This window comes from Physeter macrocephalus, chromosome 7 (assembly GCF_002837175.3).
Source record: "Physeter macrocephalus isolate SW-GA chromosome 7, ASM283717v5, whole genome shotgun sequence".
In the NCBI taxonomy this organism is placed as follows: Eukaryota; Metazoa; Chordata; class Mammalia; order Artiodactyla; family Physeteridae; genus Physeter; species Physeter macrocephalus.
Window position 1 is genome coordinate 94,874,370 of NC_041220.1, and position 12,222 is coordinate 94,886,591.

The 12,222-nt window shown below is 37.5% G+C and overlaps 1 protein-coding gene and 1 pseudogene across 1 annotated transcript in view; both read right to left on the bottom strand.

Moving 5' to 3' along the window:
• The window catches only part of LOC102973494 (cytosolic beta-glucosidase-like), a 212,195-nt gene that overhangs the window by 166,138 nt on the left and 33,835 nt on the right, over nucleotides 1-12,222 (bottom strand).
• Nucleotides 3,014-3,135, bottom strand: LOC112063782 (uncharacterized; annotated as a pseudogene).

Here is a 12,222-nt window from a genome sequence, read left to right on the forward strand (position 1 = left end):
TTTATATATTGATGCTTCACAACAATATTATGAGTAACTGCAATTATTATGCCCATTTTTGGGTAAGGAAACTGAGAAATGAAGAAGTTAAATTAATTTGCCTAGATCAGTTTGTACTAAAGCTGAGATTCTAACTCAGACAGTTGAATTCCAGAGCCCATGCTCTTAACCATTATGCTAAATGAGGAAAACTAAATACATTTTTAAAAGGGCAGGAAAATAATAAAAAGTAAACAAAGAAATAAGAAAAATAAAAGCATAAAATAAGATGGTATGACAAGATATATAATCACCTATAACAATATGTCATGGGCTATACTCCCCAGATAGAAGACAGAGATTGTCAGACTATATATATTTTTTAAATTCAGTGATATACTGTTAACCAACACACCTAAGACATAAGAATATAAAAACATTGAAAGTCAAAATATAGAGAAAGATATCCACCCTCCAAAAAAGCAAAGGACTTCAAGGAGGAAAAAAAAAGCACTAGAGATAAGGTGGGTCACCACATAATAACAATGCTGTTTTAAATATGTATGCATCTAAGAATCTGGTTTCGAAACATGTGAAGCAAAAATTGACACAACTGAAATGTAAAGTTGACAAATCCACCTCCATAACCCAAAACTCCACCTTGGATTTTAATCAACCCAAGTTCTAGCAAACATGTAAAGAACAAAACCAATAAACTCTACTCTTTCATGAATTATTCCAAAAAATAAGAAAGAAAGAATTTCTCAACTCATTTCACATGGTTAGAATAACCTTAATACTAAAACCTCTCTCAGCAGCTGAAACAAGAGAGAATAAGGATAGCATTTAAAAACAAACTTGATCTAATTGATATATATGACATTGCACAATAATGAACGCTACAATTGAAAAATATGCATTGTTTTCATTCAAACAAAAACATCATGAAAGCTGAGCACAAATTGGTCCATAAATAAAGTCACCATAAATTTCAAAAATCTGGAGAAATACAGACGGCAATCTCTGACTAATAATGTTAGAATTCAATAACTAAAGAACATTAGCTTTTTCTTTCAAAAATCTGAAAAGGAACATCAGAATAGCTTAAAATCAAAGATGGCATAATAGGGACTTCCCTGGTGGTCCAATGGTTAAGACTTCACACTTCCACTGCAAGGGGCATGGATTCAATCCCTGGTCCAGGAACTAAGATCCCGCATGCGGTGTAGCGAAGCCAAAAAAAATCTTTTCTTAAATGCTAGGGGATGCTAACACATGTATATGAAATCTAAAAAAAAAAAAGAAATGGTTCTGATGAACCTAGGGGCAGGACAGGAATAAAGATGCAGACAGACATAAAGAATGGACTTGAGGACACGGGGAGGGGGAAAGGTAAGCTGGGACGAAGTGAGAGAGTAGCATTGACATATATACACTACCAAATGTGAAATAGATAGCTAGTGGGAAGCAGCTGCATAGCAAAGGGAGATCAGCTCGATGCTTTGTGACCACCTAGAGGGGTGGTATAGGGAGGGTGGGAGGGAGGCTCAAGAAGGAGCGGATGAGGGGATATATGTATACGTATAGCTGATTCACTTTGTTATACAGCAGAAGCTAACACAACATTGTAAAGCAATTATACTCCAATAAAGATGTTAAAATAAATAAATAAAATGTAAAAAAATGCTAAGGCTAAAATAATACAAAATTAATTAATTAAAAAATAAAGAAGGCATAATAGTGGTCAACAGAAAATACTAAAAACTAAATCACAAAAAATAGTAAAACATGGTGATATCTAGTTAATGCATGTATTAGAAAAATAGCAAGACTTATAGCTAAAAAATTAATAAAAGAGTTATAGCTAAAAGCCAAAAGAACATATAATGGAATTATAAAAAATAATCTGAAAAAGAGATAAAAAGAGGGGAAAGAGAATAAAGACAGATGAAACAAACAGAAAACAAATAGCAAGATGGTAGATTTAAACCTAACCATATAAATAATATCATTGAAGAAGAATGAATCTAAACAACCCAATTGAAAGGCAGAGATTATCAGATCGGTTAAAACACCAGACTCAGCTATAAGGAAAGCCATTTAATAATATTAAAAGGGGTCAATATATTCAGGGGATTTACAATCCTAAATGTTTATTCACCTAATAACAGAGATTCAGAATACATGAAGCAAATACTGATTGAACTGCAAAGATAGACAGATCCACATTTGTATTTTGATAGTTCAATTAAAAAGACCAACAAGATTATAAAAAAATGGACTAAAGATGTGAATAGTTCCTTCACAGAATGAGAAACACATGGCTAGTAAACATTTAAAAACACATAGGAGATCATTAAAAAACAGGGAAATGCAAATGAAAATCACAATGAGATACTATTCTACAACCACACAGTTGGCACAAATTTAAAAGTTGGGCAATATCAGGCATTAAGAAAGATTGTTGCAAAGCAAGAATGTTTATACAATGCTGGTAGGAGAACAATACAGAAATATCTAGTAGAGTTGAAGAAGCACATATATCAAAACCCCATAATTCACATACCACCATATATCCTGTTTCTACAAACGTAGACCAGGAGACATATATAACCATGACTGCAAAGCAGCAACAAAAACCATCACTGGAAACAGCCCAAATTTCCTTTGTCAGGACAACCAATGAATGAATGAATAAACTATGGAACTGTCATACAATGAAAGACTATACAGGGGTAAGAATGAATGAACCACATCTGTATCAACATGCATAAATTTCCCAAATATAATATTGAGAGGGAAGAAGCAAAAAATACACACAATGTATTTCCATTTATACAATGTCCAAAACATGTAAAGCTAAACAAGAAATTGTTTAGCTATATAGTCTCCCATGCTAAAATCAAAAAGAAAAGCAAGGAATGAATAAATGCAAAACTCATCTTAGTGGGTACCTCTGGGAAAAGGGGTAGGAGAAAGTACTGAAGAGGGGGTCCTAGAAATACGGTGAGTATGTGGATATCAGTTTTATTTTTGATTCTATACACATAAATTATACATGTTTTTTGCTATTGTTTTTCGGGAAAAGTTTTCAATTAGCAATAATTGTGCCTCGGATAAACATCATTGACTACGATACTGCCACTGCACAAAGCCTGCTATTGTTTTTTGAACAAACAAATCTTATAATACATTTCATTGTTCATAATAAGGGCCATTTACTGAGCCTTAGCTTTCTATCACTACTATATCAAAAACTTACATCGGCCATCTCATTCTTCCCCTCATGAGAACCCTTAGAAGATGTACTACTATTACTAATAAGAACAAAAGTATAAAGATTAAGTAACTTTCCAATATCATATAGCTAATAACTGTGACTATCAAAACATGATACCCCAGTCCTACCCTTATCGACATCAACAGTTTAAACTCCTTCATTACTTACAACTTAGGTGAGTTTTAGACAAAATGAAATCTTTCTTTGTGAATTAATGTTTCGTTCCACCTCTACACATTTCCCAAACAATAACTGCAATATCTACCTTCCTTTGAGGATATCACAGTCTAGTTGATATCAGACAAATAAAGTCTTAGACTACATTAAGATAAGAGCTATATTAAAATCATGTAAAAGCACTACGGGAGAACCAAGAAGCAGGCACTCAAGAGTTACTTCCGTCATTGGGAGGCAGGTAGACTTGCCCACGAGAAAACATTTTAAGGCAGGTGCTGAAAGATGAGTAGGAGTTATAACAGTGGCTCTGATAAGGGAAAAGCAAACGCATAATTCGGTGGCAACGCCAGGGGTGAATTGCAGAAAGAAGGCACTAGAAGCCCAAAGACCAGTTAGCAGGTTGTTGCAATATTTTTGGCAAAAATGACAAATTCCTGTATTTTGTTTTTTTAGTAATTTGGAAGAAAATAAAATTGTCTCTGAAATTCTTATCATATGAGGACATAGAAAGGATTCCCACAAAAGAATGTAAAAGATTGACATTACCTACAAATCAAAATATCAAAAACTTCCAAGGCTTCAAAGGATTACAGAAAGAGCACAGGCTCTAAAGCTGACATAGAGGAGTTTCAGCTCCATCTCTACTTGACTTCTCTGTATATGAAGTGAGAGGATAATATCCACTTTGTAGGGTTCTCATAAAGATCAACTGAGCCAAAGCCAAGTGTCTAGCAGGGCATGTGGCAGACAGTATGTGTCCAGCAAGTGTTAGTTTTCTAGTCTTCTAAACTCAATGCAATAAATACTAACTAAAAATTTACACAAAAAGTGACCATTTGTTCTTTTTTCTTCTTTCTGTGGCCAGCTCTTGATGCCAGAGTACACATGTAGGAAGCACTGTAACTCATATTTGCAAACTTGCCTGTGATGAAGGTTCAGTGTCTGGACCTGCATGATTGGGTCTGCGGGGTCCTCGGCTACCTGGTTTAGAAGCCGTCATTACAAATGGTGTCATGTCACTCTCACTTTTGCCATGACAATGCCCTGTGTGAGGACATAGATCTATACAGACCTCAGTCCTCTGCACAAAGGAAATCACATCAAGCAAAAACTAAATAAGTGTGTGACGTGTGTGTGTGTATATATACTTTTCCTTCAAAACCCCAAAATGACATTACTTTACAACCTCTTCTCAAGGGCATTCTCTAACTCTTCACGATCACACCCTCCTCAGGGTACACACTGGACAAATAACACATAGTGTAGAGTCAACATTAAAAGTATCTTTTGCCTCCTTTGCACTTTGAGCTCTGTCAAGGCAGGGTCCAGGTGTCACTCACTTATTTTTGTTTCTCCAGTAGCAAGAATGGCATATGGGAACAGCGTGTGCTTAGGAAAATGCTTTTTGTGTGGCATGCTTAACATAAAATAGGAATATTGATGTTTGCTATGTCATTGCTTCACAGAGATGTGGAAAAGCTGTCTCCATGTTTGTAAGTGATTGCAAATTCTTTACTTGAAAGAGGAAATATAGGACTTCCCTGGTGGCACAGTGGTTAAGAATCCACCTGTCAGTGCAAGGGACACGGCTTCTAGCCCTGGTCCGGGAAGATCCCACGTGCCGCAGAGCAACTAAGCCCGTGAGACACAACTACTGAGCCCGCGTGCCACAACTACTGAAGTCCGCACTCATAGATACAAATGGTGTCATGTCACTCTCACTTTTGCCATGACAATGCCCTGTGTGAGGACATAGATCTATACAGACCTCAGTCCTCTGCACAAAGGAAATCACATCAAGCAAAAACTAAATAAGTGTGTGACGTGTGTGTGTGTATATATACTTTTCCTTCAAAACCCCAAAATGACATTACTTTACAACCTCTTCTCAAGGGCATTCTCTAACTCTTCACGATCACACCCTCCTCAGGGTACACACTGGACAAATAACACATAGTGTAGAGTCAACATTAAAAGTATCTTTTGCCTCCTTTGCACTTTGAGCTCTGTCAAGGCAGGGTCCAGGTGTCACTCACTTATTTTTGTTTCTCCAGTAGCAAGAATGGCATATGGGAACAGCGTGTGCTTAGGAAAATGCTTTTTGTGTGGCATGCTTAACATAAAATAGGAATATTGATGTTTGCTATGTCATTGCTTCACAGAGATGTGGAAAAGCTGTCTCCATGTTTGTAAGTGATTGCAAATTCTTTACTTGAAAGAGGAAATATAGGACTTCCCTGGTGGCACAGTGGTTAAGAATCCACCTGTCAGTGCAAGGGACACGGCTTCTAGCCCTGGTCCGGGAAGATCCCACGTGCCGCAGAGCAACTAAGCCCGTGAGACACAACTACTGAGCCCGCGTGCCACAACTACTGAAGTCCGCACTCATAGAGCCCGTGCTCCACAACAAGAGAAGCCACCGCAATGAGAAGCCCACGCACGGCAATGAAGAGTAGCCCCTGCTCGCCGCAACTAGAGAACACCCGCGCGCAGCAGCAAAGACACAACGCAGCTGAAAATAAATTAATTTTTTTTAAAAAGAGGAAACATAGTTAAAAATTCAAGTAATTGCCATTCAAAAATTGTGACCTGATGTACTTTCAAATGAAAACATTTATATATTTTTACAACTAACATTCATTAAGAATATTAGACATAACTATTCTATGTGAAACTTTGAGGTTGTGGAGAGCAAAGATTCCCTGATCTAGAAACAGTGCCCTGTGCCTGAAGCTAATTCAGAAGGGAAGAGGGCCCCAAAAGTGATAAGAAAAACCACCATACCAAGTGGAAACGCATTTCACTATCACGGCACAGGAGGATGGAGGGTTCCAGAAGGATGTCTCCAAGAAAATAAAAACAAAAGAAACGGATGAAGTATGTGATGTGTTTGAACAAGTCAAGAAGTAATTTACATTTCTGGCAAACAGTGTGGGGATGAATTAGTGAAAGAATCACAGAATAGGAAGCCAACAACAACAAAGTATTAACTGTCAGGCAAAAATAAAAACCATACAAGAAAAGAAAGTCATAGGATGTTAAGCTCACTTGCACACAATGTTTACATAAAACTGTGATGCAAAAACTAAATAATAATTTAAACAAAATTTGTTTAATTCCCAAATACTCACATTAGAAAATGGAGAAGAGAAAGTTTGCTTTGTGAGCAGACACTGTAAACAGGCCTAAAAAAAAATCTAATCTGACATAATAGGAAGTCAATATGTTATATTTTCAACCAGAACATCAAATAATAGCTGCATAGGCATGCTCTTTAGAAACATAAAGTAAATCCTAGAAAAAGTGAAAAGACTCAAAAGCATTGGCTTTGGGGCAAATAAATAAGAAGCAGAGAGGAGTGACATAAAAGACCTTTTTTGTTGTTGGGTATTATAACTCTCACAGTACTATCTGAGTTTTTAAACTATGCATGTATGTTACTAAGATAAAACTAAAAGTTAAGTTCGAAAAATAAAGATAATAAAGAGAAGGAAAATGGTAGACCTAGGTCCCAAACTAGTCAGCACCTGTTTGCAGGTAGGAGGGCAGGCCACGGAAGGAGGCATGTGGAAACATGCACGTGTGCTTTTGACTGTGCCAGTAACTGGGATGCTGCTGATATTTAGTGACAGGGCCAATAAGAGGTCCTGCTAAGTACAGAGCAGCCATACACACCAAGGAATGGCCAGAACAACTGCCAGCGGCACCTCCACTGGAAAACACTGCAGGAGATGGGAAAAAGAGTAAAGAAACATACAATGAGAAGGGAAAAAGGACAGAAGAGAGGGAGGACAAAGCAAAAGGAAACTATCCCATTAGAAGATATAAAATAATAAAATGGCAGAAAAAAGTTGAACCATATTGGTAATCATAAAAATTATAAATCCATTAACCAGTCCTGTTTCACCAAAGGTGAAGATTAAGTGGAAAAACATATTTACATGTAAGTACTGATAAAAATAAAGTAGATTTAGTAATATTAATATGATATAAAAATGAATACAAAGAAAAAGCATCAAATAAGACTAAGAATAGTAAGCTCATATTAATAAAGCTTATAGCCCACCAAAACTATAGAGTAATCATGAACTTTTGTGCATCTAACAACAAGAGTTTTGAAATATACAAGAAAAAATCTGCTACAAATGCTAGGACATATTGAAAACTTAATTAAGACAGTGAGAAACTCTCAGAAATTGAAAAAGAAAGAAAGAATTTGGTTAATATAGTTTATAAGCTTATTCTCTTATGGATAGAAGTCTATGTATGACTTTACACATAATAGGTAAATATGCATGTGTGTGCATATATACATATGAAACACGCACATGAATGAGAGAAACAAAGATTGGTAATCAGCAATAGAAAATTATTTTCAAACACCCTTGAAGTATTCACAAATATTAGAACTCATGCAGGCTACATTCTCTGACAATTAAGCAAAAAAGAAGAAAAGAAGGAAGGAAGGGAGGGAGGGAAGGAAGGAGAGAGGGAGGAAGGGAGGAAGATTTTTAACAACCAAAGAATAAGCCAATCTATCCACTTGGATTTTATTTAAAATTCTAACTAAATCTTGGAGTAAACAGAAAATAAAGCAGAATAGTTTTTGAGGAAAAATGTGTTATTAAAATTATCTTAAGAAAAGGCAAAAACCTGAAAACAAACATCTTTAATGCAGCTAAATGCTTCTATAGAACAGACTTTTCCTCAACAGATGGGAGCTGAGGCTGAATAGAGAAAGTGATGGGCTTGGGGGAGATATGCATTTGTGGTACTCAGATACTGCCCGGCATGGGGAGGTCTCAGGAAGCCACAGACGTGTCCATGAGAAAAAGAATCATCTAAATATCTGTCAAAATCGGATGTTGTGAAGCCAACTTAAGAACTTTCCTTTTCATTACCTTGCCTTCAACCAGGTCAGCCAGGTTTAACTAGGTCAGAAGCTTTGATAAACAATCGGAAATCAGAGAAGCAGGGACAAAAAGAAGATGAACACACCCTCTCCTCCAATAGAGCTAAGAAAGGGACTTAACCTTAAATCCGATTTGGAGTTTTAACTATTTCATAGATTAATTATTCTAAATACCAAAGTGAGACTATGTGTTGCAACTGAAGTGGCCATATGTATCAGCCAGGGTCCCAGCAGGAAACAGATGGCACTCAAACTGGGTAACTGAGGAGAGTTTTATACAGGGACATTTTACTATGGTGTGAGCAGGGTCTGGGGAAAGCAACAAGGATGGCACAGAACCTCCGGGCTTGCAGCAGCAGGAAGTCAACAGCACCACAGAATGTGCTGGGGCAAAATGGGCTTCCAAAGCCTGCAGAGAGTAGTGGCTTGCTGAGGGCTGCCTGGCAGGAGAGGAGTTCTTTAGTAGAGCCAACCCACCGCAATCCAGTAGATGGGGGAACAGGAAGAATAAATACTTTGTCTTCTCCCTCCTCCTACCCGGACTCTACCATCTCCTGCTAATGCTTCCAGTTGATCGAGTCCAAACTGAAGCCAAAGGACAATGCCATCCATATAGGTCTTCTCCCAGGGCCAAGGGCAGGGAAAGGTGGAGAGTGGATCCCAATGGACACATAGAAAATATCCAGTACAATAGATAAGCAACAAGGTCCTGCTGTAGACCACAGGGAACTATATTCAATATCTTGTAGTAAACTGTAATGGAAAAGAATATGAAAAAGAATGTATGTATATATACGTAGAACTGAATCACTTCGCTGTACACCAGAAACTAACACAACACTGTAAATTAACTATACTTCAATTTTAAAAAGAATATACCCAGTACACAATAAGACTTAAGGCCACCAGACAAACAAGAGACCACCTGTGTTTTCTTCTAAAGAGAAGGGAAGAACTACCCCCACTAGGTAAATGTAAAGGTACAGCGGGGAAAATTAAGAAGTTACTTTTATGAGCGTGCCCTGAGTGTTGTACTTGTGGACTGTAAAAATATAATGTATAACAGAACATGATTATAAGTTAATTACTGACTTAATAATTCGGGGAAGTGGTAAATTCTTCTAGGAATAAATAGTGAGAGGAAATTTAATCCTGGTTCTGGGACTTGACATTCTGGGCTCCAACCCTGTACTTGTGTTGTTTGTTTTCTGATAATCACAATGTCTTCAGCTACAAAGACTCCTGATTCCCTCTTCATTTACTGTAGTCCTGTTTAACACTTGTCCTTTTTGTCTTAACTGCTTTTGCCTCTGCTATTCTACTGCAATTATTCTTTTACCTTTCAGTTAAGTCTCTTTGCAGTCAGGCATTTATGCACAGAATTCCTCCATCTACTGAAAGACACTTTTCTCTGCCTTTGAAAGAAAACCTCTCCTCTTCTTTTCATCCATCAGAGCATTGCATTCATCTAGGCTGGCTTCAGCCTCTGATTGTCACTATGCTAATCTGAGCCCCATTTGGGAGGATGGAATGGTATACTGGAAAAAGCATCATGATGATGATGATAATAGCTATTATGTATTAAGCCCTCAGCAGGGGGTAGGCACTTTGCTAAGCACTTTACATGTGTAGGGTAAAAAATTTTCCTTGACTCTCTAAGGGTCCCTGGCTGAGCCTGAAAATTAAACTGACAAAGACAGATTAACAAGAGAAAAGCATGCAAATTTATGTGATAAGTTTTACATGACATGGGAGACTTCGTAAGGAAATGAAGACCAGATAAAATGGTTAAACCTGAGTATTTTTATGCTGGGTTTGATGAAGAATAGACAGTTGTGGAGCAGTATGATAGGTCAAGGAGTATGTGCTAACGGGGGAAACAGCAAGGCCTGCTTATTCAGATTCTTCTCAAGGTCCCTCTGTCTTCTGAGATAAGAATGCGCCTTTCCTCCAGGTATAGGGAGAACACCTCTCACATGAATGTTTTATGACCTGTTTCAGGGGCTGAAGATCAGAGAGACCTTCCTGTTTCTGCCACTTCCTCAAACTCCTTCAGTTTCCAAAGTGCCATGTTTTGGGAGAGCGAGAACTCGTCCTGAACCCCATCACATGCTTTCTGCCTTCTGATTCTACCCCTTTTAGCCATGACGAATCTGAGGTTTCCTTGAGTTTAAGAAGATCACAGAGCTGGTAAGTAGTGAACCTAAAATTGTAAGCTGGTGTAACTGATCCAAGACTGTGCTCTGACTATGCTCAATGGTCTTTCAATTCATATTTTCTTTATGTTAATTTATCTCTACACCTTGCTACCTCTGTGACCTTAGAGAATTCACTCAACCTTTCTATGCCTCAGTTTCCTTACCTGCAAAATGAGGATGATAATAAACCTGGGTCTTCCTGTTTGGCAGTGTTGTTGAGAAAATTTCTTGGATGTTTATGGGAGTTGAGGCATTTAAAACTGACTTGCTGGGAGGCAGTGTTTCATTGTTGTTGTTGATAAACAGTATTTGTACCTATGACTCCAGGCTACACTCTCTCCTAAGAAGAGATATCAAAGTAAATAGTCCTTTTAGGAACCCACATTGACTCCCTGCCCTCCTTGACGACTACAGGGCTGGTTCTCTTTTCTGGAGATGCATTTCAGCATCATCCAACTTCTCAGTACCGTGAGAAGGACATTCATCCTGTTCCGGGACTTTGGGGCAGGGGGCAATGGCTCCTGGACAAAATGCACTCTGAAAGCTCTTCCCCTAGAGGCAAGCATTTTTTTCCAGCGGCCTTTTTTCTGTTTCCCTTTTAAAAATAATAATAATAACGTTCTCTTATTACATAACTATGGGACAAGGGATCAAACAGTGCTTAAAATGCAAAAAGTGCCCTACATTCAAACTGCTGTTGCCCAGAAGAAACACCCTTTGCAAGACTTAAATAAACCCTTTAACTCTTACCTGCCTCTGATGCATGAAAATTACAAAGAGCACCATGCCTTTATCTGTTATTTCCCAGTGACATCATGCGATACGCAAAATACCCCAACTCCTGGAATTCTGGCCTAATTCTAGAAACAAATCAACTCATGAATTTTATAAACACTCATCTGATTTTCATTATTTTCTTATCAAACACAAATTACAGATTTTCATTGTCCGAAATAACTAAGCAAAATAATGGACTCCCTAAATATATTCCGAGAATTAGGCCTAGTAAATCAATTCTGTCAGTTAAATTCAAATGTCTTATTTTAATTAATTCCATTTTAATATATGCTTTTAAATACCTATTTTAACCTGGCACTCATGAAAATGGGCTAATGGCATCCTTTTTTCTTTTTTTTTTTAATTTTTATTGAAATATAGTTGATTTACGATGCTGTGTTTCAGGTAAACAGCAAAATGATTTGGTTATACATATATATAAATATATATTTTCTTCTTTTTTTTTAACAACTTTATTGGAGTATAATTGCTTTACAATGGCGTGTTAGTTTCTGCTTTATAACAAAGTGAATCAGCTATACGTATACATATATCCCCTTATCCGCTCCCTCTTGAGCCTCCCTCCCACCCTCCATATACTACCTCACTAGGTATTCACAAAGCATCGAGCTGATCTCCCCGTGCTATGCGGCTGCTTCCCACTAGCTATCTGTTTTACATTTGGTAGTGTATATATGTCCATGCCACTCTCTCACTTCGTCCCAGCTTACCCTTCCCACTCCACGTGTCCTCAGGTCCACTCTCTATGTCTGCGTCTTTACTCCTGTCCTGCCCTAGGTTCTTCAGACGCTTTTTTTTTTTCTTTAGATTCCATATATATGTGTTACCATACAGTATTTGTTTTTCTCTTTCTGACTTACTTCACTCTGTATGACAGA